This window comes from Chiloscyllium plagiosum, unplaced genomic scaffold, assembly GCF_037043375.1.
Source record: "Chiloscyllium plagiosum isolate Xiang-an unplaced genomic scaffold, Cpla_swu_hap1 HiC_scaffold_17, whole genome shotgun sequence".
NCBI lineage: Eukaryota > Metazoa > Chordata > Chondrichthyes > Orectolobiformes > Hemiscylliidae > Chiloscyllium > Chiloscyllium plagiosum.
The window spans coordinates 75,623,610-75,649,873 of NW_028270155.1; the positions used below are offsets into that span (position 1 = coordinate 75,623,610).

Sequence of the window (26,264 nt, forward strand, 5' to 3'; positions counted from 1 at the left end):
TTCCTCTCTCTCTTTCCTTTCTCTCTCCTCTCTCTCTGTCTTTCTTCCTTCCTCTTTCTTTCTCCTCTCTCTCATTGTTTATCTTCTACCTCCATTTGCCTCAATTGTAAATAAAGTTTTCTACCTCTACTGCTCTTGTCTGTTTCTTTGATACACCTAAGTGTTTGAGTTCTTCTCTGACAATTTCAGCTTTACATTTGTCATTGGTTAAACCCAAATCTAACGTCTTTCTTAATTCTAAAAGTATGGCCTTTCTCTTCCCTTCTAAACTTTCTTGGCAAGTTTGAAAATCGTCTTCAAATCTCAGAACCTCTTTAGCACTTTTAAGAGCCATTTCTCTCACTTTTAATTTAACCAACCGCAAGTCACCGAAATTAAATAAATTGTCTCACCTACGTTTTATTTAAAGATCCAGGATATAGGCTTTCTCGTACCCCAAATCTATTCACATCTGTCCAAATCTATCTAAACCTGTTCAAATCGCGGATGAAAACCCCCAGTCTGTTACAACAAAGGGTAAACTCCTCTGCTAATTTAAACCAGCAACACAGAAAAGATTCACCCCGTGCTGTAATCTGTTAACACTCAAGAGGCAAAGAACTATCTGAGGTAAATATTTAAATAAAAATTAACAACTTTGTTCTCTAAGTCCAACAGAGAATATTAAAACTAACAACTATTTTCAACTCCTTTCTCTAAAAACTATCTTTACCTCCCATTCTATAATACAAGTCTGATTTTAAAAAAACCAATTAAGATTTACAAAAAAAAATCAGGTTTCAAATCCTGTCAGCTTTGCCGAGTTTCCTCTGTAGATTTTCCTCTGTGGATTCTCTTCAGGTTGGTTTCGATGTTCTGCAGCACAGAGTTCCCACAGGAGGTACCTCTCAGAGAGCTCTTGAGCTAGCAGCCTACATGTGTTGGTCTTTTGGCAGTTTTCTCTCTAGCTGTTCAGAATTTCTGGCTTGAAACCCCAAAACATTGGATCGTTTCATTGGTTTTAATATTATCAAAATACTAAATTCATTTGGTATCTTAGGGCACAATTAAAACTGATTGGCCAAATTTGAATTTGTTTTTGTCTCATGGCAACCCAGCAACTCTATTTATGTCGCCTATGGGTTACATTGTTACCATGTTCGGAATACTTTGTGCTATGTCAGACAGTTTTGTTAGCTTTTCAACTCTCTCAAAGGTACAGCACCCCTACACCTTCATGACAGGATGTGCAGGCTAGGTGTATTAGCCATGGTTAGATATAGTAAAGGGGATGGTTCTGGGATGAGATGCTATTCAGAGGGTTGTTGTGGACTTGATGGGCTGAATTGCCTGTTTCTACACTGTAGGGATTCTATGTTTCTATAAATTATCTTTTGAGAGAGATAAAACAAAAAAAAATGAAATGTGGCCTTAGGAATTGTAAAGTATACCTGCAGCCAATTCTGGTCCTTCCATATGACCACTGTTTGCACACTGGCAGGATCATACCCTATGCTGGCTGTCACTGCCCTGTGATTTACAGTGTCACTTGTAGGAAATAGACAAATACATTCTCTCACTAGGCAGCCTTTGCGATGTACAAACCAACTTGCTAAGCAAGGCAAATAGCAGATGGCATATTTTGACCAAGGATGAGAAATAGTTTTGAAGATGTTGATTGTTTCTGAAGCATGAGTTTCAGCACAAATCATGTACAGTGAAGAATGTCTTGTTGATTTATAGATCTGCTGTGCTATCTCTTATTAAGCCCATTCCTTAACTTGTCTTGCAAACATGCCTCAATTACTGGAGAAGTTGACATCTGTTCTCTCTGAAAATTTGCCAACCAATGTTTCCATACCTGAATCAGGAGGTATTGCTGGAACTGCTAGTAGCTCTCTTACCCCTCAAGTGTTTCTCGCAGCTAGACAATGTTCCTTTGTTTGGACATAGGTAGATCTTTAAAATGTTGAAGGCATGTAAGAAACCATCAACACTATCTTATTTTTCTGTCTTTAACCTGGCAAACAGCCTCAGGTTGAGTGCTGGCTGCTTGTGTGAGTCATGTAAATGAGTGTTTTTACTCCTCAACTCTCTGTGACCACCCTCCACATTTACAAGGCTTTTTAATATAGGCACACTTAAATTCTACCTATTCTACACCAGGAGACAAAACTTCTGAATTCTGCTGTACCCTGAATTGTTACAAAGAGCTCATGGCCTCCTTAATTACAAAGTTTGAGGCAATTGTATATGCTGCCTTGGCCATATCCCTTCCTCACACTGGCCCACTTGGTCTTTAAGTCTTCTTGCTTGAGAAAGGTGAGGAGGTTCACTATGTTGATTCTGGAATTGAGAGAGTTGGCTGATGAGGAGAGATTGTGTAGATTGGGACTATACTCATTGGAATTTAGAAGAATGAAGGGGGATATCTTATAGAAACATGTAAAATTAGGAATGAAATAGACAAGATCGAAGCAGCGAGGTTGTTTCCACTGGTAGGTGAAACTAGAACTGGGGGCATAGCCTCATAATAAGGGGGAATAGATTTAGGACTGAATTCAGCTGGAACTTCTTCACCCAAAGGGTTGTGTATCTGTGGATTTCCTTGCTAAGTGAAGCAGTTGAGGCTACCTCGTTGAATGTTTTTAAGGCAAAGGTAGATTTTTGACCAGTAAAGGAATTAAGGGTTATGCTGAGTGGGTGGGTAAATGGAGCTGAGTCCACAAAAAGATAAGCAATGACCTTATTGAATGGCGGAGCAAGCTGAATGGGACAAATGGCCTACTCCTGCTCTGAGATCTGATGTTCTTATGTTTCCCTAGCCCTTACCCTAGTTTTGTACCTTCCTCTAGTTTCTCCCTTAGCTCCCTCCATGCCCTCTCTGACCTTATTTTGTCATGAGATCCACCTCCTGTCCCTCTATCCTATTGCCTCTAAACTTCACCCACCTCCTCTCTTGACTTCCATACTATGATATTGTTAATGGTTCTGTCTCTTCAGGTGCTGTTCCCCTCTCATAGAACAGTACAGCACTGTACAGGCCCTTCAGCATAGAGGATTTGTGCTGATCTTTTATCCTACTCTAAGATCAAACTAACCTACACATCTTTCAATTTACTATCATCCATGTGCCTATTCAAGTGTTGCTTAAATGTCCTTAATGTATCTGACTCTACTACCACTGCTGGCAGTTTATTCTGTGCACCTAAGACTCTTTGTGTAAAGAACTGACCTCTGACATCTCCCCTAAACCTTCCTCCAATCACCTTAAAATTATGTCCCCTCATGATAGCCACTTCTGCCCTGGGGAAAAAAAACTTTGGCAATCCACTCTATCAATGCCTCTCATGATCATGTACACCTCTATCAAGTCACCTCTCATCCTTCTTCGCTCCAATGAGAAAAGCCCTAGCTCCCTCAACCTTTCTTCATAAGACATGCCCTCCAGTGCAGGCAGCATCCTGTAAATTTCCTCTGCATCCTCTCTAAAGCTTCCACGTCCTTGTGTTAATGAGGCGACCAGAACTGAACACAATATTCCAAGTGTGGTCTAAGCAGGACTCTGGAGAGCTGCAGCATAACCTCTCTTAAATTTTCTGTCAGTACACCATCCTCAAAAAAGGAACCATTGACAAGTCAATCTCGAACCTCCCTTTTCTATCCCTTGTTCTTGGATGAGTGATCACTTCTCAAATCCTTTCCCATCTTTCCTGCAACACTGGTTAGGAAACACAGCTGATCTCACTTGGTTTACTTGTTATCTAATCACACTTTAAGAACCACTTCCAATAGTTTTCTCTTCCTGCTCTGACACTATTATCTCTAGAAACTGTCACAGATTTATCCTTGGCTTTCTCCAGTTCTCATGTACATGCTGCTCCTCGTTTAAATATTTTTTTTATTCTTTCATGGACGTGTGCATCATTGGCAAGATCAACATTTGTTGCTCATCTGTGGCTAGGCAGTTTCAAAAGGCAGTTAAGATTCACCCGACAGTTAGATCTAGAGTCAGTCATAAGCCAGACCAGTTTAGAATGATAGATTTCCTTCCTTAAAGACGAGTGAATCAGATGAGTTTTTACAACAATCATGATCTTCTCATTGGGCAAAATCTTATGGGGATCCAAGAAATGTGGGCTATGGAAAGATGTGTGGGAGAATCATGCAATAAGTGTGGCAAGATGCCTCTTGACATTGGGAGCAACTTGCCCTGTGTTATATGCTTTCCACAAGTGGCATGGTGAGATTCTCGCTAGGTACCAACTGACTGTAACAAGTTATTACTAGCCAAATTTGCTTCGTTAATATTCAGCCGTCTTGCTAAACATTCTAAACAAGCTCAACACAGGAAAATTTGGCAAGTGAACCAAAGTGAGCATCTGGTAGATTCAGTTTGCTGCTTGGTCTGAATGACCTCCATGTTGGAAACCAAACACCAACATTTTCAGATGTGCCTCAAGGGCACAAATCATACACCCTCCCACATAATATATAATCATAGAGTCCCTACAGTGTGGAAACAGGTCATTTGGCCCATCAAGTCTACACCGACCCTCCAACCATACAAAATCAGTGTGGATGTCACCAGTTTCCTCATTTCTCCTCCCCTTACCTTATCCCAGATCCAACCTTCCAGCTTGACACTGCCCTCTTGACCTGTCCTACCTGTCCATCTTCCTTCTCACCGATCCACTCCACCCTCCTCTCCGACCTATCACTTTCTCCCCCATCTTCATCTACTTATCACATTCCCAGCTACCTTCCCCCTGGCCCCACGCCCCTCCCATTTATCTCTCAGCCCCCTTGGGCCACAAGCCTCATGCCTGATGAAGAGCTTATGCTCGAAACATCAATTGTCCTGCTCCTCAGATGCTGCCTGACTGGCTGTGCTTTTCCAGCACCACAGTCTTTGACACTGCACTACAAAAGTACTTCATTGGCACGAATACACTTTTGGATTTCATCAGTTATGAAAGGCACTATCAGAAGTCTTTTTCTCATCCTTGGTATAAAAACACAGACAATGGTTTCTTGAATGACGGCAGCATGGAATCCCAGTGAAAACCTAATGGCTTCAAAAAAGAAGTAAAGAAATCATTGGACAAATGAGAGGGGAAAGGAAAGGAACCTCCTGACTTTGTAATCTCCTCCTTCGATCGGGCACTGTATGTTTACATTTCCAGTCAGAGATATCGCAATATATTTTATTAATCCATAAGCCTAACCTATCCCATAACATACTCACTGTTTTTGAGGTCTCAGAGATATAATTGAACTGGAGACTAGTGCTCAGTTTCATTTAAAGAACACTTCACCAGATTTGAATGTAGAAAAAAGCTTCATTTGAGGTCTTTTAAATGAAGACCGAATGTGATCTGGGTGATGTGGAGAAAATGCTTTTATTTGTGAGGAGATCAAGACTTAGGCCAGCACATATGAGGGAATCACTAAAAAAAACCAAAACAGAGACTTTGGATGAAAGTTACTTCGCGAACGTGGTGAGAATTTAGAACGCATTACTACACAGTGACGTCTACAGACATTTTTGGCTGACTTGTCAGCTTCTGTGAACCCTCAGGGCTCATCTGAAATCCATTTACAAGACACTTCCTCACCTCAATGCTGCACCTTGGGGCTGCACTGGTGCCTCTCATTGTAATGCTGCATCAGGGACATAGTGAGCTCAGGGAATGCAATCTCATGGACTCTCATAGCACTGACTCGCTTTGAACCTACTTGGATGCTCACAGAAGCATTGCTGTCTTGTGCTTCACACTCCAGTTAGCAATATCAACTTATATTACTGCTACCTTGCAAGCCGTTTAGAACAGATAAGCTTAGAAGCTTGATGTACTTGTCAGTAGGCCTCAGTCGAGTTAAGGGGAAGTCCTTTGAATATGGTTCCCAGCACAGTAAGTCAAGGGCAGCATTCAATATCAGTCCAAACCCCACTAAAAGTAGTCAGAATAAGGATTAGCTCCTTGTAATGGATGAGGAACTAATGACAGGCAGCATGCCACTGTCTTGACACCTTTTTTCCTTCTTGTGGCTATTTTCATCAAGGAATGAAAGATGAGCAGGTATTAACAGGAGCTGAGAGTGCAAGAATTACTGTTGGTGCAGGTTGGGACATGTCCTGAATGAGTGAGCAGTAATGGATAGAAAGAAATTTCCTTCATCTAAATATTGGCAAGACTGAAACCATTGTTTATGTTTCGTGCAACAAACTCTAATCTCGAACTATTGATCCCGTCCTTCTTCCTGGCAATAAACTGCAGTTAACCCAGTCTGTTAGCAACCTTGTGGATCTTTGGCATCACTTTCTGGCCATTACTTATTATTTATCCCTAGTTGCCCTTGAGAAGCTGATGGTGAGCTGCCTTCTTGAATTGATGCAGACCATGTGTTATAGCTAGACCCACAATGCTGTTATGGAGGAACTTCTATAATGACCCAGTGACAGTGAAGAAATTGCAATGTATATTCAAGTCAGGAGTAGTTTGGGGGGAACTTCCAAGTGGTGAACATCCCATGTATCAGCTACCCTTTTCCTTCTAGATGGAAATGGTCGTGTGTTTGGTGGGTGTTGTTGAAGGTTCTTTTGTGGATTTCTGCAATGGCATATTGTAGATAGTACACATTGTTGCTATTGAGCATCAATGGTGGAGGGCCCAGATGTTTGCAGATGCAGTGCCAATCAAGAGGACTGGCCTGGGTGGTGTCAAGCTTCTTGAGTGTTGTTGGAGCTGCATTCATCCAGGCAAATGAGTATTCTATTACACTCCTGTCTTATGCCTTGTAAAAGATGGATGGATAGGGTTTGGGGAGTCAGGATGCAGGAGCTTTTTCCCCTGACAGGGAGTGAAGACTCAGGAGGCAGGCAGAATGGTGGCTCAGTGGTTAGCACTGCTGCCTCACAGTGCCAGGGACTTGGGTTCGATCCTGCCTCGGACGACTGTCTGTGTGGAGTTTGCACATTCTCCCCTGTGTCTGTGTGGGTTTCCTCCGGGTGCTGCAGTTTCCTCCCACAATTCAAAGATGTGCAGGTCTGGTGAATTGGCCATGTTAAATTGCCCATTATGTTTGGTGATTAGTCAGAGGTAAATGAATTGTAGGGGAATGAGTCTGGGTGAATTACCCCCAGAGGGTCACTGTGGGCTGGTTGGGCCAAAGGGCCTGTTTTCATACTGTAGGAATCTAATCTTCAAAGAAAAAGTGCAAGTTTATTCATGCAGAAACCAGTTAAAGCAAGGAGAGGGCCAAATAATCTTTCCCCAAGCCCAGCCTCAGCAGGGAGATCCATGATACACACTAGCTCATACAGGCATTTTTTAAAATTTCTGTATTACAAGGATCACATACAGAATACATACAGCCCTTCCTTATCCATACACCCAATCTTGTAGCGCACCTAATCAATGATGAGCATCCCATCCCTATGGCCAGGCTTAGGTTCCCATTACCTCAGGATGTTTACCAGGCATTATACTCTTTAGTCCGTGGGATCTTCCTATGTATCCTATTCATTCACATTCCAAAGTCACTGGCTGTCCTCCCTCAGATCTGTTTCAGCCTGGCTTATCTCTTAAGGACAGCTTGAATTCCATTATTCACTGTATTCCATTTAGTTACTCCCCTAATATTTCCCACTGTTCTAATTATGTATGTGAAAATACACAAGACAGTTAATCATTATAAGATTTGTAATATTGATTTCTGTTTTAAAATTAGCTAAGGTTAGGAATAGCTATCTCTACTCTTAGTACTTTGTGATTAATGGCTGTGAGCAATCTATTTTGTCCAGGTCGAATGAGAGTACTTCCTAAATCTAATTAAATTTCACACATAGGCATAAATGTTTTGGCTATATGAATCTATATTTATGTTGGAGAATCTCTAGCTCGAAGCTATTGCTTAATATTGCAGAATAATTAAGAAACAACTGTTTGCTACGGAATAGCTAACTTTAGTTCTGGTAGCTATTTAGGGGGTTAGTATGTTATATGTTGCCTCTGGTATTTATTCCTTTAGTAGCATAATCATTCTTTAATTAGTGAGCTGAGGATATTTGCTTGTTTGTCTCGTAGGTATGTTCTTATCATAACCATTGAGGATGGTTGCTGCTCAAGGCCCCCTTCACTGGCTTTGGAGTAGTTTTGTTCAAAGGTATCACTGTTTTCTTTACTTGAAGGCTGGGACAGACTGTTAGTCTCATTTAACTCCTTTCAGAAATCTAGTGTTTTCATTCTAAGGCAGGTTGCCTCTTTTTGTTTGTTGGCCATTTTGTGTGATCAAAAGTGTGAGAGGTGCACCCAGCTAGAGCTGGATGAACTTCAGATCATTTGGGAGGCTGAGGGGGTGATAGAGAGGAGTTATAGGGAGGTAGTCACACCTAAGTTAAGAGGTATCTTGGTGACGGTCAGGAGAGGGAAAGGGAATAAGCAGACGGTGCAGGGATCCCCTGTGGCTCTTCCCCTCAAGAATAAGTATACCAAAAAAAAGATTAAGTACACCACTCTGGGTACTACTGGGGGGACAACCTACTAGGGGAAAAGCTATGGCGGCCAGGTCTCTGGCACTGAGCCTGAGCCTGAGCTTGGCTCAAAGAAGGGAAGGGGGAGACTAGGAGAGTGATAGTGATAGGAGATTCAATAGTTAGAGGAACAGACAGGGGATTCTGTGCTCGCGAACAAGAGTCCCGAATGGTATGTTGACTACTGGGTGGCGGGGTCAGGGATGTTTCGGATTGAGTCTACAGGATTCCTAAGGAGGACGGTGAGCTGCCAGAAGTCGTGGTACACATCGATACCAATGACAAAGCTAGGAAAAGGGATGAGGAACTGAAATAGGGAGTTAGGTTGGAAGCTAAAAGGCAGGACAAGCAGAGTAGTAATCTCAGGATTGTTACCCCTGCCAGAGAGCGAGTGCAGCTGAACATGAGGCTGCAGAGCTGGTGTAGGAGGGAGGGCTTCAGATATGTCGATCATTGGGATACCTTCTGGGGAAGGTAGGGCCTGTACAAAGAGGACAGGTTGCACCTGAACTGGAGGGGTACTGATATCCTGGGATGGGAGGTTTGCTCAAACTCTTCGGGAGGATTTAAACTAGCTTGGCCATGATAAGGGAGGTAGCTGGTGAACAGGCAATTAAAGTACATTGAGAGTCTGTGAGGAAGGATAGACAGTTGATAGGTTAAGTTGCGGTTAGTGTGATGGATCGAAATGTGTCTCTTTTAACGCAAGAAGTGTGAGGAATAAGGGTGATGAACTTAGAACATGTATCAGTACTTGGAGCTACAATGTTATAGCCATAACGGAGACTTAGATATCACTGGAGCAGGAATGGTTGTTGAATGTTTTGGGGTTGAGATTTCAAAAGGAATAGGGAGGCAGGTAAAAGAGGTTGGAGAGTGGCATTGCTAATCAGGGATAGTATTGCAGCTGTGGAAAGGGAGGTCATTGAGGAGTGTTTGTCGACAGAGTCAGTATGGGTGGAAGTCAGAAACAGGAAAGGAACAGTTGCTTTATAGGGAGTTTTCTATAAGCCCTCCAATAGCAACAAAGACATGGAGGAGCAGATTGGGAGGCAGATTTTGGAAAGGTGCAGAAGTAACGTGTTGTTGTCATGGGTGACTGCAACTTCCCTAATATTGATTGGAACCTCCTTAGTACAAATAGTTTGGATGGGGCAGATTTTGTCAGGTGCGTCCAGGAAGGATTCCTGACTCAATATGTAGATTGGCCGACAAGAGGGGAGGCCATGTTGGGTTTGGAGCTTGGCAACGAACCAGGTCAGGTGTTAGATCTCTCGGTGGACGAGCACTTCAGTGATAGTGATCACAACTCCCTGACGTTTACATAGTCATGGAGAGGGATAAGAGCAGATGACATGGGAAAGTATTTAATTGGGGCAGGGGAGATTACAGTGCTATTAGGCAGGAGCTGTACAGCATAACTTGGGAACAGATATTCTCTGGGAAATGCACACCAGAAATGTGGAAGTTGTTTAGGAAGCACTTGCTCATAGTGCTGGGTAGGTTTGTTCTACTGAGGCAAGGAAGGGATGGTAGATTGAAGGAACCTTGGGTGACAAGAGATATGGAACATCTAGTCAAGAGGAAGAAGGAAGATTACTTAAGGTTGAGGAAGTAAGGGTCAGAAAGGGCTCTAGACGGTTAGGACAATGGATTAGGAGAGCTAGAAAGGAGCATGCACTGGCCTTGGAGTGTGTTCAGAGGAGCTTCACAAGAATGGTCCGGGAATGAAAATCTTAACATACGAGGAACACTTGAGGACTCTGAGTCTATACTTGATGGAGTTTAGAAGGATGAGTTGGGGGAGGGGGTGGTGGGTGGTGGGTTTGTGTGCGTGTGTGCTCTAATTGCAACTTAAAGAATACAGAATGGCCTGGACAGAGTAGATATTGGGAAAATGTTCCATTGGTAAGAGACACTAGGACCCGAGGACACAGTCTGAGAGTAAAGAGAAGACCTTTTAGAATGGAAATAAGCAGCCACTTCTTCAGCCAGAGAGTGGGTGAATCTATGGAATTCATTGCCACAGAAGGCTGTGGAGGCCCAGTCATCGAATACATTTAAGACTGAGATAGATATGTTCTTGACTTTTTGAGATGTGAAGTGAGAATGACTGCCTTTAACATCAAATCACATTTGACCGAGTATGACATCAAGGAGTCTGAGCAAAACAAGACTCAATGGGAATCAAGTGTAAAAGTTTCCACTGGTCAGAATCTTGCACAAAGTTAAATAGTTGTGGTTGTTGGAGGTCAGTCATCTCAGTTCCATGACTTCTTTGCAGGAATTGCTCAGACTAATGTTCTAGGCCCAGCTATCTTCAGCTGCTTCTTCAATGACCTTCCCTCCTTCATAAGGTCAGAAGTGGGGATGATCGCTGACGTTTGCTCAGTGTTTAGCACCATTTGTGACTCCTCAGATACTGAAGCAATCCACGTCCAAATACAGCAAGATGTGAACAATATCCAGGTTGGACTGACAAATGGCAAGACATATTCATGCCATACAAGTGCCAGGCAATGACCATCTTCAACATGAGGGAAGTTAAACATCTCCCCATGACATTCAAAGGTATTGCCATCACTGAATTCCCCTCTATCAACATACTGGATGTTATCTTTGAACAGAAACTTGACTGGACTTGCTATATTAATACAGTGAATACAAGAACAGGTCAGAGGCAAGGAATCCTGCCTCTGTATGTAACTAAGCATCTGACTCCCAAAAGCTGAACCACCATCTGCAAGGCATAAGTCAAATGCGTTACTGAAATTTCCCATTTGCCTAGATGAGTGCAGCTCCAACAACACTACATAGGCTTGATATGATCCAGTACAAAGCAGCCTGCTTGATTGGCACCACATCCCAAACATACCGTCCCTCCACCACCAATGCTCAATAGCGGCAGAGTGTACCGTCTGCAAATGGACTTCATAAATTCACTAGGGGTCCTTAAACAGCACCTTCCAAACCCACAACCAGTACCATCTAGAAGTACAAGGGCAGCAGACAAATGGAAACACACCATATTGTATTTATAAATGATAAATTTTGTTGAAATTATGAATTTCTAAATTATATATCTTGTCAAGTTGTCTTGATGAACCATATTCAAAGCACTGGATTTAAAAGAGTGAAATATCATCTCTAACTATTAATATTAAACAGATGTCTAGCTGGTGTTATTTATGTTCTGATGCATCAGTGTGATTCAGAGACAGAATTTACTTATCTACTGACTGTTTACAAATGACTTTCTGAAAATTTCAGGGGAGGTCATTGAAAAGTGTAATTAAGCCCTGAAGGACTTTGATTGCTTGGCAATCTGTACAGAGCTGTAGCTTTCTCTTTGGATCGAACCAAATGCTTTATCAAACCTTGACAATTCTTAATTCCATGAGGGAACTTAACTTTAGATAAACCCATCTGTTCCAATTTGGACTCTTTCCCAATTCCTAACTCTCTCACATCAATGATCACAGTTCTTATAAGCTGTCCCATATTTCCTCGAACAACCTTAAAGATTGAGGCACAACCGGAATGGAATAATACACTACAAAGCCAAATATTCTTTACTGTGCTCCCTCTGTCCTCGAAACTACGTTCCATTTCCTACTTCTAAGGGCAGCTAATAATGTATTGTCATTCAGACTAAAATTGGAAGAGAAATCCAGTTAATTGTTAGATAATTTCACATGAGCAGTACAACCATAGACTTAGATAATACTTAAGACTTTTGAAACAGAATAATCCCATTCTTTTCAGTGAGACCCTTATTGTCTGATTGTTTCGTCTGTGTGATTGCAGTGAAGTTTTTTTGGTCACCTCAGCAGTCATTGTGAATGAGGAGCCTTATATCCTGATGCAAAATGCCAATTCATAACTAGTTTTCTGTTGGTCCAAAGCCACGTTTCAGATCATAGATAAATAACACGATGTAAAGGGCTGAATTCTCCCATATTCCTTAACTTACAAGGAGAATTTCCTGCTATGAGGCCTTGTGTTTTAATTAGAGTACTGCTTTCACGACATACCATGCTCCAACAGTGCCTTCCCTTCAGATGCTGGCTCTCCAACTTTTAATAACAGAGGTATTTGTATTGCTGGGATAAAGAGTCATACAGTATGGAAACAGACCCTTTGGTCCGACTAGTCCACGTTGACTATGTTTCCAAACTAAACTAGTCCCACCTGCCTGCATTTGGCCCACACACCTCCAAACCTTTCCTATTTATGTACTTGTTCCAAATGTTGTCACTGCAACTGTATCCAGCACTTCCTTTGGCAGCTCATTCCACACACTAACCACTCTCTGTGTAAAACAGTTGTCCTTCATGTCCTTTTTAAATCTTTCTCCTCTCACCTTAAAAGTATGTGCTCTAGTTTAGAACTCCCCCCCCCCCCCCCCCCCCCACGAAAAGATCTTTGCTACTCAACCTTATCTATGCCCTTCATGATTTTATAAACCTCTGTAAGGTCACCCCTCAAGCTCCTACACTCCAGTGAAAAAGGTCCCACCCTATCCAGTCTATTTTTTGAACACAAACCCTCCACTTCTGACAATATCCTGATAAATCTTTTCTGAACACTTTCCAGTTTAATAATATCCTTCCTATAACTGAGTGACCAGAACTGGACACAGTATGACAGAAGAGGTCTCGCCAATGTCCTGTACAACCTCAACATGACAAGCCAATTCCAATACTCAAAGGTCTGAGCAATGAAGGCAAGCATGATATATGCCTTCTTAACCATCCTGTGATGGAAATTTCAAAGAATTATACACTGGAATACTAAATTGCCCATAGTGTTCTTGGGATGTGTAATTTAGCTGCATTAGTCAGGGTTGGTAACTCTTTGGAGGGTTGGTGTGGACTTGTTGGGCCAAAGGGCCTGTTTCCACACTGTCGGGATTCTAACTCTGATTCTAAAAAAAAGTTGTTCTATAGCAACGAGCCCAACCATTAATTGTGTAAGTCCTTCCCTTGTTTGTTTTACCAAAATGCACTATCTAGTATAGATCCAAATTAAACTCCATCTGCCACTCCTCAGTCCATAGACCGAATTGATCAAGACCTCTTTGCAATCTTAGATTAACCTTCTTCACTGTTCGCTATACAACAATTTTGGTGTCATCCACAAACTTACTAAGCATGCCTCCTATATTCTCATCCAAATCGCTTATATAAATGACAAACAAATGTAGACCCAGTGCTGTTCTCTATGGGACACCATTAGTTATAGGCTTCCAGACTGAAAAACAATCCTCCACCACATGTCTTCTACCCTAAAGCCAATTTTATATCCAATTAGCAAACTCACCCTGAATCCCATGTGATCTAACTTTACTAATTAGTCTATCACGTGGAACCATGTTAAAGACTTCACTAAAGTACAAGTAAGCAATGTCTTCTGCTCTGCCCTCATCAATCTTTTTGATTACTTCCTCAAATAACTCAATTAAGTTTGTGAAACACGATTTCCCTCACACAAAACCATGCTCACTATCCCTAATCATTCCTTGTCACACCATTTGCATGTAAATCATATCTTTCAGAATCACCTCCAACAACTTGCCCATCACTGATGTCAGACTCACAGGTCTGTCGTTCACAGATTTCTCCTTACAGCCTCTCTTAAGTAAAGGGATGACACCCTCCAGTCCTCTGGTATCTCTGCATATACTAGCATACTTGATGGTGGTGCCATCCTGGAACCTCAGCCATGCTCTTGAACAAACACTAACAGTCTCGAGCACCCTTCAGTGTTCAATATTGTGGTACAACAGCTTTAAATCAATGCTTCTCATGTCACACTGATGGCACAGCTGACACTTCCTTGCATGTAGATCTGCACATTCTTATCACTATGGCTTTTTCAGTGTCAGACCATACAACTCAGCAGTCCTTACCACATCCTATCCAGCAAGTCTCTCTAAATCAATGTTTTAGTTTCCTGAATGTCCACCATAGCTCAGGTCTTATTAATGATGAATGTGGGGTCTGATACTGCAAAGCTGTATCATGAACAAGGTTCTGTTCTTTCTGATGAACATCCTGACCGCCCTGCCTGGAAGACTGACCCTGCTCTTCCAGCTTGTCAGCAGCTGCCACATTCCCTCTTTGCTCTAATGGTGCAGAGCATAACATGCTATGATTGTAATGTGGAGGTGCCGTTGTTGGACTGGGGTGGACAAAGTTTAAACATCACACAATACCAGGTTATAGTTGAATATGTTTATTTGAAAGTACAAGCTTTTGGAGCGCTGCTCCTTCGTCAGATAGCTAGGGGGGCAGGATCGTGGGACACAGAATTTATAGTAAAAGATCAACGTGTCATACAACTGATGTGATGTATTAAATAAATTGCTGTTAAGCCTTTAATCACTTAGAATGGGGATGCATGTTTTGATTGATTAATTTGTAAATCCCAAAACTTCTTTCAAGTCACAGTCCTGAGATAACTTAAGATTTTATAAAAAAAGTGAAATCTTAGCTCAGACAATGAATTAAAGGTGTGAGGTTAGAGTCTGTCTGTATCCAGCCTAGAGTCAGACTGGTTCTATTTCCAAAGTAGGAATTTGCAAAATACCACATGGACTGACCGTGAATAGATGGTATGCTTTTGGAACAAAAAGTGTATTCCCAAGTCCGCCTTGGAGGACGGTTACCTGAATATGAGGCCGAATGTCCTTGACCACTGAAGTGTTCCCCGAATGGGAGGGAACATCCCTGTCTGGCAAATGTTTCTTTGTGTCCATTCATCTGTTGTTATAGCGTCTGCTTGGTCTCGCCAATATACCATGTATCCCTATTCTAAATGATGAAGACTAAACAGCAATGCATTGCATCAGTTGTATGACACTTTGATCTTTTAATATACATTCTGTGTCCTATGATCCTGTCCCACTAGCTATCTGATGACGAAGCAGCGCTCTGAAAGCTTGTACTTCCAAATAAACTTGTTAGACTATAACTTGGTGTGTGATTTTTAACTTTGCTTTGATTATGTGACACATTCTGTTTGTAGCCCTTGTCTCCCAGCAACCCTCATCGTAAGGCATCTTGATACTCAAACAAAGAAACACATGCGTTCTCAAGGGTGTAGGAATCATGGCAGTACTAGAATATCGCTGATCACTTACACATTGATGGTATGGAACATTTTTCTATTAATGAACTCAGCTATCTTGTGTATCAGCATGTGAGAACCTCTGAGGAAGGATCTTTAGATCTGAAACATTGACTCTGCTTTCTCTTCATGGAAGTTGCCAGACCTGCTGAGTTTCTCTGGCAATTTTCATTTTCTGCAGTTACATGATTAGTGCAAATGTCATTTCGTAGTGATACAGCATAGACACCACGTCCATACCTACTAACAAACACCTAGCTACAGTAGTCCCATTTATCTGCACTTGGTCCATAGCCTACAATGCTCTTACATTTCAAATACTCATCTAGGTGCTTCTTAAATGTACCTGCCTGCATTACCCTCTCAAGCAGCATGTTCCATGTTTCTACTGCCCCATGGATAAAAAAAAAAATCCTTAGGTCTCCTCTAAACCACTTGCTCTGTACTTTAAACTTATGTCCTCTGGTCTTAGACATGGGGAAAAGATTGTCACGATCTATCCTACATCTAAGCCTCATAATTTTATATATCTCAAGCATATCTCCTTCAGCCTTCTCTGCTCCAGACTAAACAGACCTGGTTTATCCAATCACTCCTCATAATTGAGATTTTCTATCCCAGGTGAATCTTCTCTGCACCCTCTCCAGTGCAGTCATATCCTTCCAACACAGTGACAAGCAGAACTGCAGACAGTACTCCATCTGTGGTTCAACCAAGGCTTTATAAAGTTGTTACAAGACTTTCCTGCTCCTATATTCTTTACCCTGGCTAATTAAGGCAAGCATCCATTTGCCTTCTTCAAAACCAAATCTCCCTACACTGACACCTTCAAGGATTCATGGACTTGGACACCATTGTCCATTTGTTCCTCAAGACTCCCTAGGGATATCCTTGAACACTAGGGACCCACCATTCATTGTTTATATTCTTCCCTAAGTAGACCTCTCAAAATGTATGACCTTGCACTTACCAGGATTAAATTTCTCCTGCAATTGCTCTGTTCAATTTGCCAGCTGATCAGTATCAGATTGCAGCCTGACTATCAACAGGACCACCAATGTTTGTGTCATCTGCAAACTTACTAATTATACTTTCTATATTTGTATCCAAGTCGTTGATGTAGACAGAATTCAGGAAAGGTCACAGCACTAATCTCTGTGCTACACTGCTGGTCAGAGGCTTCCAATCACATAAACAGCACTGGTAAAATTCTAGAATCCATCATTAAGGATGAGGTTTCTAAATTCTTGGAAGAGCAGGGTCGGGTTAGAACAAGTCAACATGGATTTAGTAAGGGGAGGTCGTGCCTGACAAACCTGTTGGAGTTCTTTGAAGAAGTGACAAGTAGGTTAGACCGGGGAAACCCAGTGGATGTGGTCTACCTAGACTTCCAAAAGGCCTTTGATAAGGTGCCACACGGGAGGCTGCTGAGCAAGGTGAGGGCCCATGGTGTTCGAGGTGAGCTACTAGTATGGATTGAGGATTTGCTGTCTGACAGAAGGCAGAGAGTTGGGATAAAAGGTTCTTTTTCGGAATGGCAGCCGGTGACTGAATGGCAGGGTTCAGTGTTGGGGCCACAGCTGTTCACGTTATATATTAATGATCTGGATGAAGGGACTGGGGGCATTCTAGCGAAGTTTGCTGATGATACAAAGTTAGGTGGACAGGCAGGTAGTACTGAGGAAGTGGGGAGGCTGCAGAAAGAACGAGACAGTTTGGAGGAGTGGTCCAGGAAATAGCTGATGGAATTCAATGTGAGCAAATGCGAGGTCTTGCACTTTGGAAAAAAGAATAGAAACATGGACTACTTTCTAAATGGTGAGAAAATTCGTAAAGCCAAAGTACAAAGGGATCTGGGAGTACTAGTTGAGGGTTCTCTAAAGGTAAACATGCAGGTTGAGTCCGTGATTAAGAAAGCGAATGCAATGTTGTCAATTATCTCAAGAGGGTTGGAATATAAAAGCACTGTTGTGCTACTGAGACTTTATAAAGCTCTGGTTAGGCCCCATTTGGAGTACTGTGTCCAGTTTTGGTCCCCACACCTCAGGAAGGACATACTGGCACTGGAGCGTGTCCAGCAGAGATTCACACGGATGATCCCTGGAATGGTAGGTCGAACATATGAGGAACGGCTGAGGATCCTGGGATTGTATTCATTGGAGTTTAGAAGATTAAGAGGAGATCTAATAGAAACTTACAAGATAATACATGGCTTGGAGAGGGTGGACGCTAGGAAATTGTTTCTGTTAGGTGAGGAGACTAGGACCCGTGGACACAGCCTTCGAATTAGAGGGGGTAAATTCAGAACAGAAATGCGGAGACATTTCTTCAGCCAGAGAGTGGTGGGCCTGTGGAATTCATTGCCACAGAGTGCAGTGGAGGCTGGGATGCTAAATGTCTTCAAGGCAGAAATTGATAAATTCTTGATGTCACAAGGAATTAAGGGCTACAGGGAGAATGCGGGTAAGTGGAGTTGAAATGCTCATCAGCCATGATTGAATGGCGGAGTGAACTCGATGGGCCGAATGGCCTTACTTCCGCTCCTATGTCTTATGGTCTTATGATTTTATCATCACCCTTTGCCTCCTATTTGGAAGCCAGTTTTGGATCCAGTTTTCCAACTTACTTTGGATCTCATGGGGCTGTTACCTTTTGAATGAGCAGTCCATATGAAACCTTGTCAAAGACCTTACTGAAATCTATGTAAACCACATCACTTGCATTACCCTTCTCAATATATTTAGTTACCTTCTCAAAAAAACTCAATTAAATCTCCCTCCAACAAATCTGTGCTGACCAGTCCTGATCAATTCCTGCCTTTTCAAATATCAATTAATCCTGTCCCTCAATTTTTTTTTCCAATAATATCCCCACCATTGATGTCAGACTAAGTAACTGGTCTGTAATTACCTGGCATATCCCTACTGCCCTTTTGAACAAAGGAATCGCATTAGCTATCTTCCAGTGATGTGGCACTTTATCTGTAACCACTAGAATATTAAATATCTCTGCCAGGGTCCCCCCGCAATCTCCTTTCTTCCCTCTTGCAGCAGTTTAGGATATATCTCATCAGGCCCCGGGAATTTATACACCTTTATACTTGCTAAATCATCTAATATCTTAACAGGCTCGAGAATCTCGCCATTCCGACTGAAATCTCCAGCTACACTGTCTTACTTCTTACGGATGAGAAATATTCATTTAAGACTTCACCCACATCCTCTGGCTCCTCACAAAGATTGCCCCTTTAGTCCTTAACAGGGACTACTCTATCCCTGGTAATCCTCTTGCTCGTAATATATTTATAGAATGCCTTAAGAGTTTTCTGTAATTCTGCAAAAGGTAATTAGTGGCCTCTCTTTGCCTTCCTAATTTCTTTTTTTAAGCGTGCGTGCCCCCCCCACCCCCCCGCCCGTCCTGAAGTGCCTCTCTTGTTTTTAATGCTCTGTATTTCACATATGTATGGGGATCGGTTTAGCTCAGTTGGCTGGATGGTTGGTTTACAGAACCAACAGTGTGGGTTTAATTCCCATCACCAGTTTGAGGTTACCATGAAGGGCTGTCCTTCTCAACCTCTTTCTTTGCCTGAGGTCTGGTGGCCCTCATGTTAAATCACCATCAGTTACTTCTCTCTAATAAGAGAGCAGCCCCTATGGTCTGGTGAACCCCGGTTTTGACATCTTCCTCTGTACTGTGACAGCGAGCGTTGCACTGACTCTCCAACAGTGCTACATACCCTCAGTACTGACACTATAACAGTGAAGTGTTCTGTCAGCACTGACTCTTCAGCAGTGTGGCACTCCCTCAGCACTGGCATTGTCAGTGTCAAACTGGATAATTTAGTCTAAACCTTGGAACTTCTACCTCCTAGTTTTGAAGCCTCTTTGCCATTTTTGAATGGCTGTTAAGTACCATTAGCATCATGTGGAAATTCTGAATGGTAAATTCATGAGATGAAATGTGGTAAAAGTTGATGTTAATTGAGAGTCGACCAGAGCAGGAGTGGTCCCTTTAGGAGTCAATGAAAATGTAATTAAATCATTGTTGACAATGGCTAAGTGAGACAACTCCAGTTCTAAAAGAACTATTTTATGAATGCAATAAAATTTACTTCAGAAATGTTTAACAACAAAATGGATCAAAATTCAACCTCTTCTCTCTAACTTTAATTATCTGTGCCCTCCCTCCAAGGAGATTCTCCGAATATTTCAAGAGGTGAATAAAGGTCAGCCTGTCATGGCTTGTCAGAAAATTTCTAGAAAAGATATTTAAAAATATTTTTACTGACATTTTGGAAAGGTTTTACATCAGTAAATTTTCAAGAATTTTCCCAATACTTTTCCGAACATTTTCCAAACTTTGTTTAAGCCACAGCTAGTGTATTGTGTGCAGTTCTGGAAACCACATTGTAGGAGAGATGCGATCGCAGTGGAGAGGATGCAGAGGACATTTACCGGGATGTTGCCTAGGCTGAAAGTTTCAGTTATGAAGAGAAATTGGATAGACTGGGGTTATTTTACTTTGAGCAAAGGAGGTTGAGAGGAGATATAATTGTGATATATAACTTTATAAAGGGCCTAGATAGGGTAGACTGGAAGACTTTTCTCCCTTGAATGGGGGAGATCAATGACCAAGGGGCAGTGATTGAAGGTACAGGGCCAAAGGTTTAGAGGAGATGTAAGAAAAACGTTTTTAGTCAGGGGGTGGTGGGAATCAGGAACTCACAGCCTGTAAGTGTGGTTGAGGCAGAAACCCTCAAAGGTTTAAGAGTATTTAGATGCACACTTGAAAAGCCAAGGCATAAAAGGCTATGGAGCGAGTTCTGGAAAACAGGATAGAATAGTTGGGTGGTTGTTTATGATCAGCATGAAGGTGATGGGCCAAAGGGCATTTTTCTTTGCTGTAAATCTCTATGACACTAAACATTTTGAGAATAATTTTCCAAAGGTTTTGTAAAAGTTTCACTAAACTTTGAAAAAAATTCTAAAAATTATCAACAAGTTTTAAAAGTTTGGCAGGGAACGAAAATTAATTTTCCCTGTAGTTTTCTCTAACTCTGGGAGACAATTTAGGAGCTTTTTATTTTTACTGCCAGTTTTCTCAAATTAATGACTACCTGTAAGAACAGAACATGCTGGAAATAATTAGCAGGTCTGCAACATTTGTGGAGGGGATTAATGATCACCTATTTTAGTGGAACTGAACCTGAAACATCAACTTGTTTCTCTCATCACAGAGGCTGTTGAGTGTTTTACATCCCTTTCTGGTTTAATTTCAGATTTCCACATTAACTGTATGCTTTTGTAAGAATGTACAGTATCTGTTTATGATGAAGTTAGCCTGGACTCTGGAAAATCTTCCTGATTTTATAAAATAGAGATATTCATTAATTTTAAGGGTTAGAAATCAAGCAATTTCCTGATGCTCAGTCCCAGCAGAAAAATATGTGTGCTGAGGGCACACATTTGTAAGGTTTATATTTACAATTTATATTAATGATTTAGGTGAAGGAACTAGATTTAATACCTCCAAGTTTGCAGATGACACAAAACTGGGTAGGAGGTTGAGCTGGGAGGAGGATGCAGAGATGTGATTTGGACAAGTTCAGGGAGGGGCAGAAGTATAATGTGAGGTTATTAACTTTGGGGCAGAAACAGGAAAATAGACTATTACCTCAGTGGGAAAGGGGAGGTGCAGTGAAATCTGGATATCCTTGAACATCATTCGCTGAAAGAAAATATGCAGTTGCAACAGGTGGTGAAAAAGGCAAATGTTGTGTTGGTCTCCAGAGCGAGAGGCTTTGAAAACAGGAGCAATTATATAGAGCTTTGGTGAGTCAACACCCAGAGTATTGTGAGCAGATTGGTCTTCTAACCTTAGGAAGGATGCTCTGGCAAGTGACTGCAACAAAGGTTTACCAGCCTGATTCCTGGAATGACATTTAAGAGATTGTGCAGTTAAGATAATATTCTCTGGAGTTTGGAAAAATGAAGGGGTTTGCAATGAAAACTATAACATTCTAACAGGACTAGGCAGGATAAACACATGAAGGATGTTGCTGATGACTGGGGATTGCACAATCAGTGGTCACTGCCTAAGAATACGGGGCAGGACATTTATGACTGAGATGAGGAAAAATTTCTTCACCCCGAGAGTGGTGAGTCTATGGAATTTGCTGTCACAAAGTGTGAGTGAGGCCAAAATATTGAATGTTTTCAAGAAGGTGTTAGGTACACTTCTTAGGGCTAAAGGGATAAAAGGGTATGTGCAGAAATGGGGACATTGTTCTGACTTGGAAGATCAGCCATGATAATATTGAATGGTGGACCAGGCTCCAAGAGCTGAATGGCCCACGTTTGCTTTTGTGTGTCCATGTTTTCTGTAGGCTTGAGGCAGAAGATGAAAAAAATGCAGACACAATTGAAACAAGTGCCGACTTTTCACAACAACATCTGTCCTAGTAAGAGACTATTGATCATGGTGGTGTTTTATGCTGCTTTGATCTGTTTGATTTGTAAAACCCTTGAAGATGTAAGTGTAACAAGCAATCAGTTGAATACTTTGTACTTATTGTCAATTTACCTACATCTAGATACTATTGCCTGATGAGGCATGTCATTGAAAGAATTTCAAGGATTTATAAGGGCTTGGGTGAAAATGGGGGAGATTGGGGGCTTTCTACTTAAAAAGAAGGTACTGTTTATTCCTTCAGAAATTATATTTTCTCTTCTTTGCCTTTCTGTGTTAGATATTCTCTTTGCATTCTTTGTTCTGTTAACTAGCTAGTTGAGACCACAGGATGCCGCATGCATTCTCTTGTATTTGAGGGAGACAGACTAAGCAGGAGCTACTTTGAAACAAGAAACAGATCTCTGATGAATAAAACCATGAATAATATTAAGCCTGTACCCTTCTCTTTGTACCATGCACAGTATTTGTCACTCCACTTTAGGAAGGATACAAATACATTGGAGGCAGTCCTGTGAAAGTTCACCAAGCTTGATCCCGACATTGAGTAACAGTTGATTAGATTTAGAATTGAGAAGTGATCTTATTGAAGCACAAATGATTTTTAGGGAACTTGACAGGGTAGATGCTGAAAGACTGTTTCTCCTTGTGGGAAAGTCTAAGACCAGAGGACATCATCTCAGAATAAAAGCCCACACATTTAAGTGAAAGATGAGAAGGAATTTCTTCTCAGAGGCAGTGAATCTGTGGAATTCTTTACCACAGAGGGCTGTTGAGACTGAATTGTTAAGTATATTTGATGCTAAGATAGACAAATTATGAATCAGAAAGATAATTAAGGGTTATGGACAAAATACAGGAAAACTGAATTGAGGATTTATGGATCAGCCATGATCTTATTGAACAGTGAACCAGACTCAATATACTGTCTTACATCTTATGGTTTTATGCCTTTCCTGTCTGCCCACAACTGTAATCCTTCATCCTTGGAACTATTTTAGTCAACTTTTTTTGCACCCTCTTCAAACCTTTAAATTTTTCTGCAGTTCCCAGAATTGAGCAAAAAAGATCCAGCTGGTCCAAACTCGTATTTAACTGAAGTTTAGTGTAGCCCTTTAACTTTTGTACTCTATGCCTCTATTTATAAAGGACTCCAGATGTTTTAATAATTGTTTTAACATGATTTGTAAGATAGCCCTCCCAGCTGTCTCTATTTCTACATTCCATTTGAAGTTGTACTGTTGAGCTAGTTTCATTTCTCCTCATTCTTCCAATCAAAATGTTCAAACTTACATATCCCCATTGATCTTTATCAACTTGTGTCCAATGGTTCATCCCCCATGGTGAAAATTTCCCTTTGTTCATTGGTTACAGTAAGGATGCAAATTATCTGCTGCAGAAAAAAAATGACCTTGCTTTCTGTCATTTAATCCTTGAGAAAAAAAGCTTGGGTCTATATTTTTGTACAGTCGTTGACATTCCTGGGATCTTTCAAAAACAGTGATCAGGACAAATTGGACCGCAGGGTCTGTTTCTGTGCTGTACGTCTCTATGACTTGCATCTGGAAATCCTACCTCTAATTCCAACAGATTATAAATTTGCTGATAGGGGATGGATTGTGACTTGTGCAAAAAGGACACCAGGACTCAGCCATGATAAACTTTTAGAATGGACAGGAATGTTTGTGAAGCGTGGATAAGATCTATAGACTTGTCAGCTATAAGTTTATTTAAATATAAAAGCCCTTTAAAATTGAAACAAAACTGCTTGCCTGTGCCTGTGAGTTAATAAAAAATACTGAGCTTGTAGTTTCATAGCTGTTTGATGAAATAGCCCTAAGTGTTATCATTATAGCATTATTCCCACATTCTTTCATTATCATAATGTTGGGGGGGATGGGGCGGGTGGGGGGGGGGGTGAAAGTTCACAAATCAAAGATGTTGTTAAAGAATTAGATATCTTTGGCTTGAGGCTTTGAATCCAAATGTTTTCATAAGGAATTGAGCACATGAGCAGATTTAAATGGGCTTTCATGAATGTCTTTAATCAGATGTATATCAGCAAAGTATGGAATAGATATTTAAAGCTTAATTTTATTTCATCTCCAAGAGTCTGCTCATGCTGCGCTTTGAATGAGTTGGCATTGAGGGTGTATGAACAAATAGTGGTGGTGGGTGACGTGTGTGGGTTGGCAAAAGCTGAAATATGTGGGGAAGGGTGTAAAGCACATGGGGAAGGGTGTGAGGCTGAGTGTGAGACAGGTTAGGATGGGAGGACCATATATTTAAGGAAACATCTGGGACCAGGCCTCAGAACTGAGGTGGACCGTTTAACAGTAGGCCTTTGCATTTGCAGTCCACGTGGCCATCTCAGATCTGCATCCAGTAGTTTGATTCCATCCATGTGGCCTCCTCTAGAGATGAAAATCCCAGCATTTATGGCTCTTTTTCCCAATTGGGTATTGCTTTTCGACTTTACAAATGTCCAGGGGACTCAATGAATCAGGATAATAGAACAAAAAACAAAGAACAAAGAACATTACGGTGCAGGAACAGGCCCTTTGGCCCTCCAAGCCTGCGCTGATCCATATCCTCTATCTAAATCTGCCACCTATTTTCTAAGGATCTATATCCCTTTGCTCCCTGCCCATTCATGTATCTGTCTAGATACATCTTAAATTATGCTATCGTTCCCACCCCCACCACCTCCGCTGGCAACACATTCTAGGCACCTATCACCCTCTGTGTAAACAACTTTCCACATATATCTCCCCTAAACTTTTCCCCTCTCACTTTGAACTCATGACCCCTAGTAATATTTGTTTATTCAAACATCTGCAAGGTGAGTCTGCCTTTTTAGTGTAATACTAACTGTGCAAAGTCTCATTGGATGCCATCTTCTTTACAGATCTCATATTAAATTATTTATTTGATAAATTCACACTGTTATGTTGACCAGATATCTTAGGTATTAATTTCCCACAGTATACCTGACAGATATTTGATCTTTTGCCGCCTTTATTTTTGCTGATCGTGTTACTCCTTACATGCGTGGCCCTTGCTCTTGTTATGGACCAGGCCAGACCTGCTCAAAATGTTTTGAGAAGGTAGCCTCGACCCTAAATCTTTTTATTTGCTTTAGGCAGATGTAAGTGGATGTGCCAGGAGTGATGTAGCTGGTCAAACTACTCAGTTTTAAACAAAACGGACTTTATTTACAGATTGCCAAATGAAGCACAAACAAAGGAGAACAGAATATGGAAGAACTTAACCTATCCGAAAACCGAACCAACTCTATGGCAACTTGATGATACTGTTCCAATTTCCTGCAATATCCCCATAAACACATTGCTTAGCAAAAAAATGTCATTCCAAACACATTACAGACAGGAGAGGATTTAGAGAGAAAGTTCAAGAAAGACGTCTGTTGAAACATGGAACCTCTTTTCACTGTAGCTGCTTCTCTAGCTGCTTTTCTTAGCTAAAACTGTACCAAAGTAGAAAAACCCCTGAACTGGGCAAACTCCCCTTTTGTTGTACGAGTCTTTTGAAAAAAAAAATCCTATAGCTCCTTTTCCTTGATTGTCACCTTCGGTACTATCCTGAAGAATCTTAATGTACTTAAAGCTTAATTTTATTTCATCTCCTAGAGTCTGCTCATGCTGTGCTTTGAATGAGTTGGCATTGAGGGTGTATGAACAAATAGTTCATCACACTCTTCAGTTTGTTTCTGTACATCTGTGTTCTTTATCTCTGTCCCATTTGCTTTAACTGAAAATTTAACCATTATCTAACTGATTCAGTCTCTTCATGGCCCTCTGAGCTATGAAAGTTGGGAGCTTTTCTGGCTTTGTATAACTACCTCAGGAGCAAAATTTGACGCCTCTGTTTTATGTTGAGGTTTTATAAACTAAGGATATACATAAACTCTCTGTAGCTCATAAAGTACTTTGGTAAGGTGTTCGCTCCTGTTGAATATAGGAAATGCAGCATCCAATTAGCACATGGTAAGGTTTTACAAATTGATAGTCCTGCCAATTGTAGCTGGAAGTAAAATTGTCCCCCACACTTTGGCAGTATCTAGCCTCACACAGCTGCAATTGGGAAATATTGAGCTATTGTGGGTGGAGAGAAATTCAGTAGCAAATTT

The 26,264-nt window shown here is 41.3% G+C and overlaps 1 protein-coding gene across 1 annotated transcript in view; it reads left to right on the forward strand.

Annotated features, from left to right (window-relative positions):
* hydin (HYDIN axonemal central pair apparatus protein) overlaps positions 1–26,264 on the forward strand; it is a 905,740-nt gene that overhangs the window by 233,558 nt on the left and 645,918 nt on the right. The gene's annotated exons all lie outside the window — the stretch shown is intronic.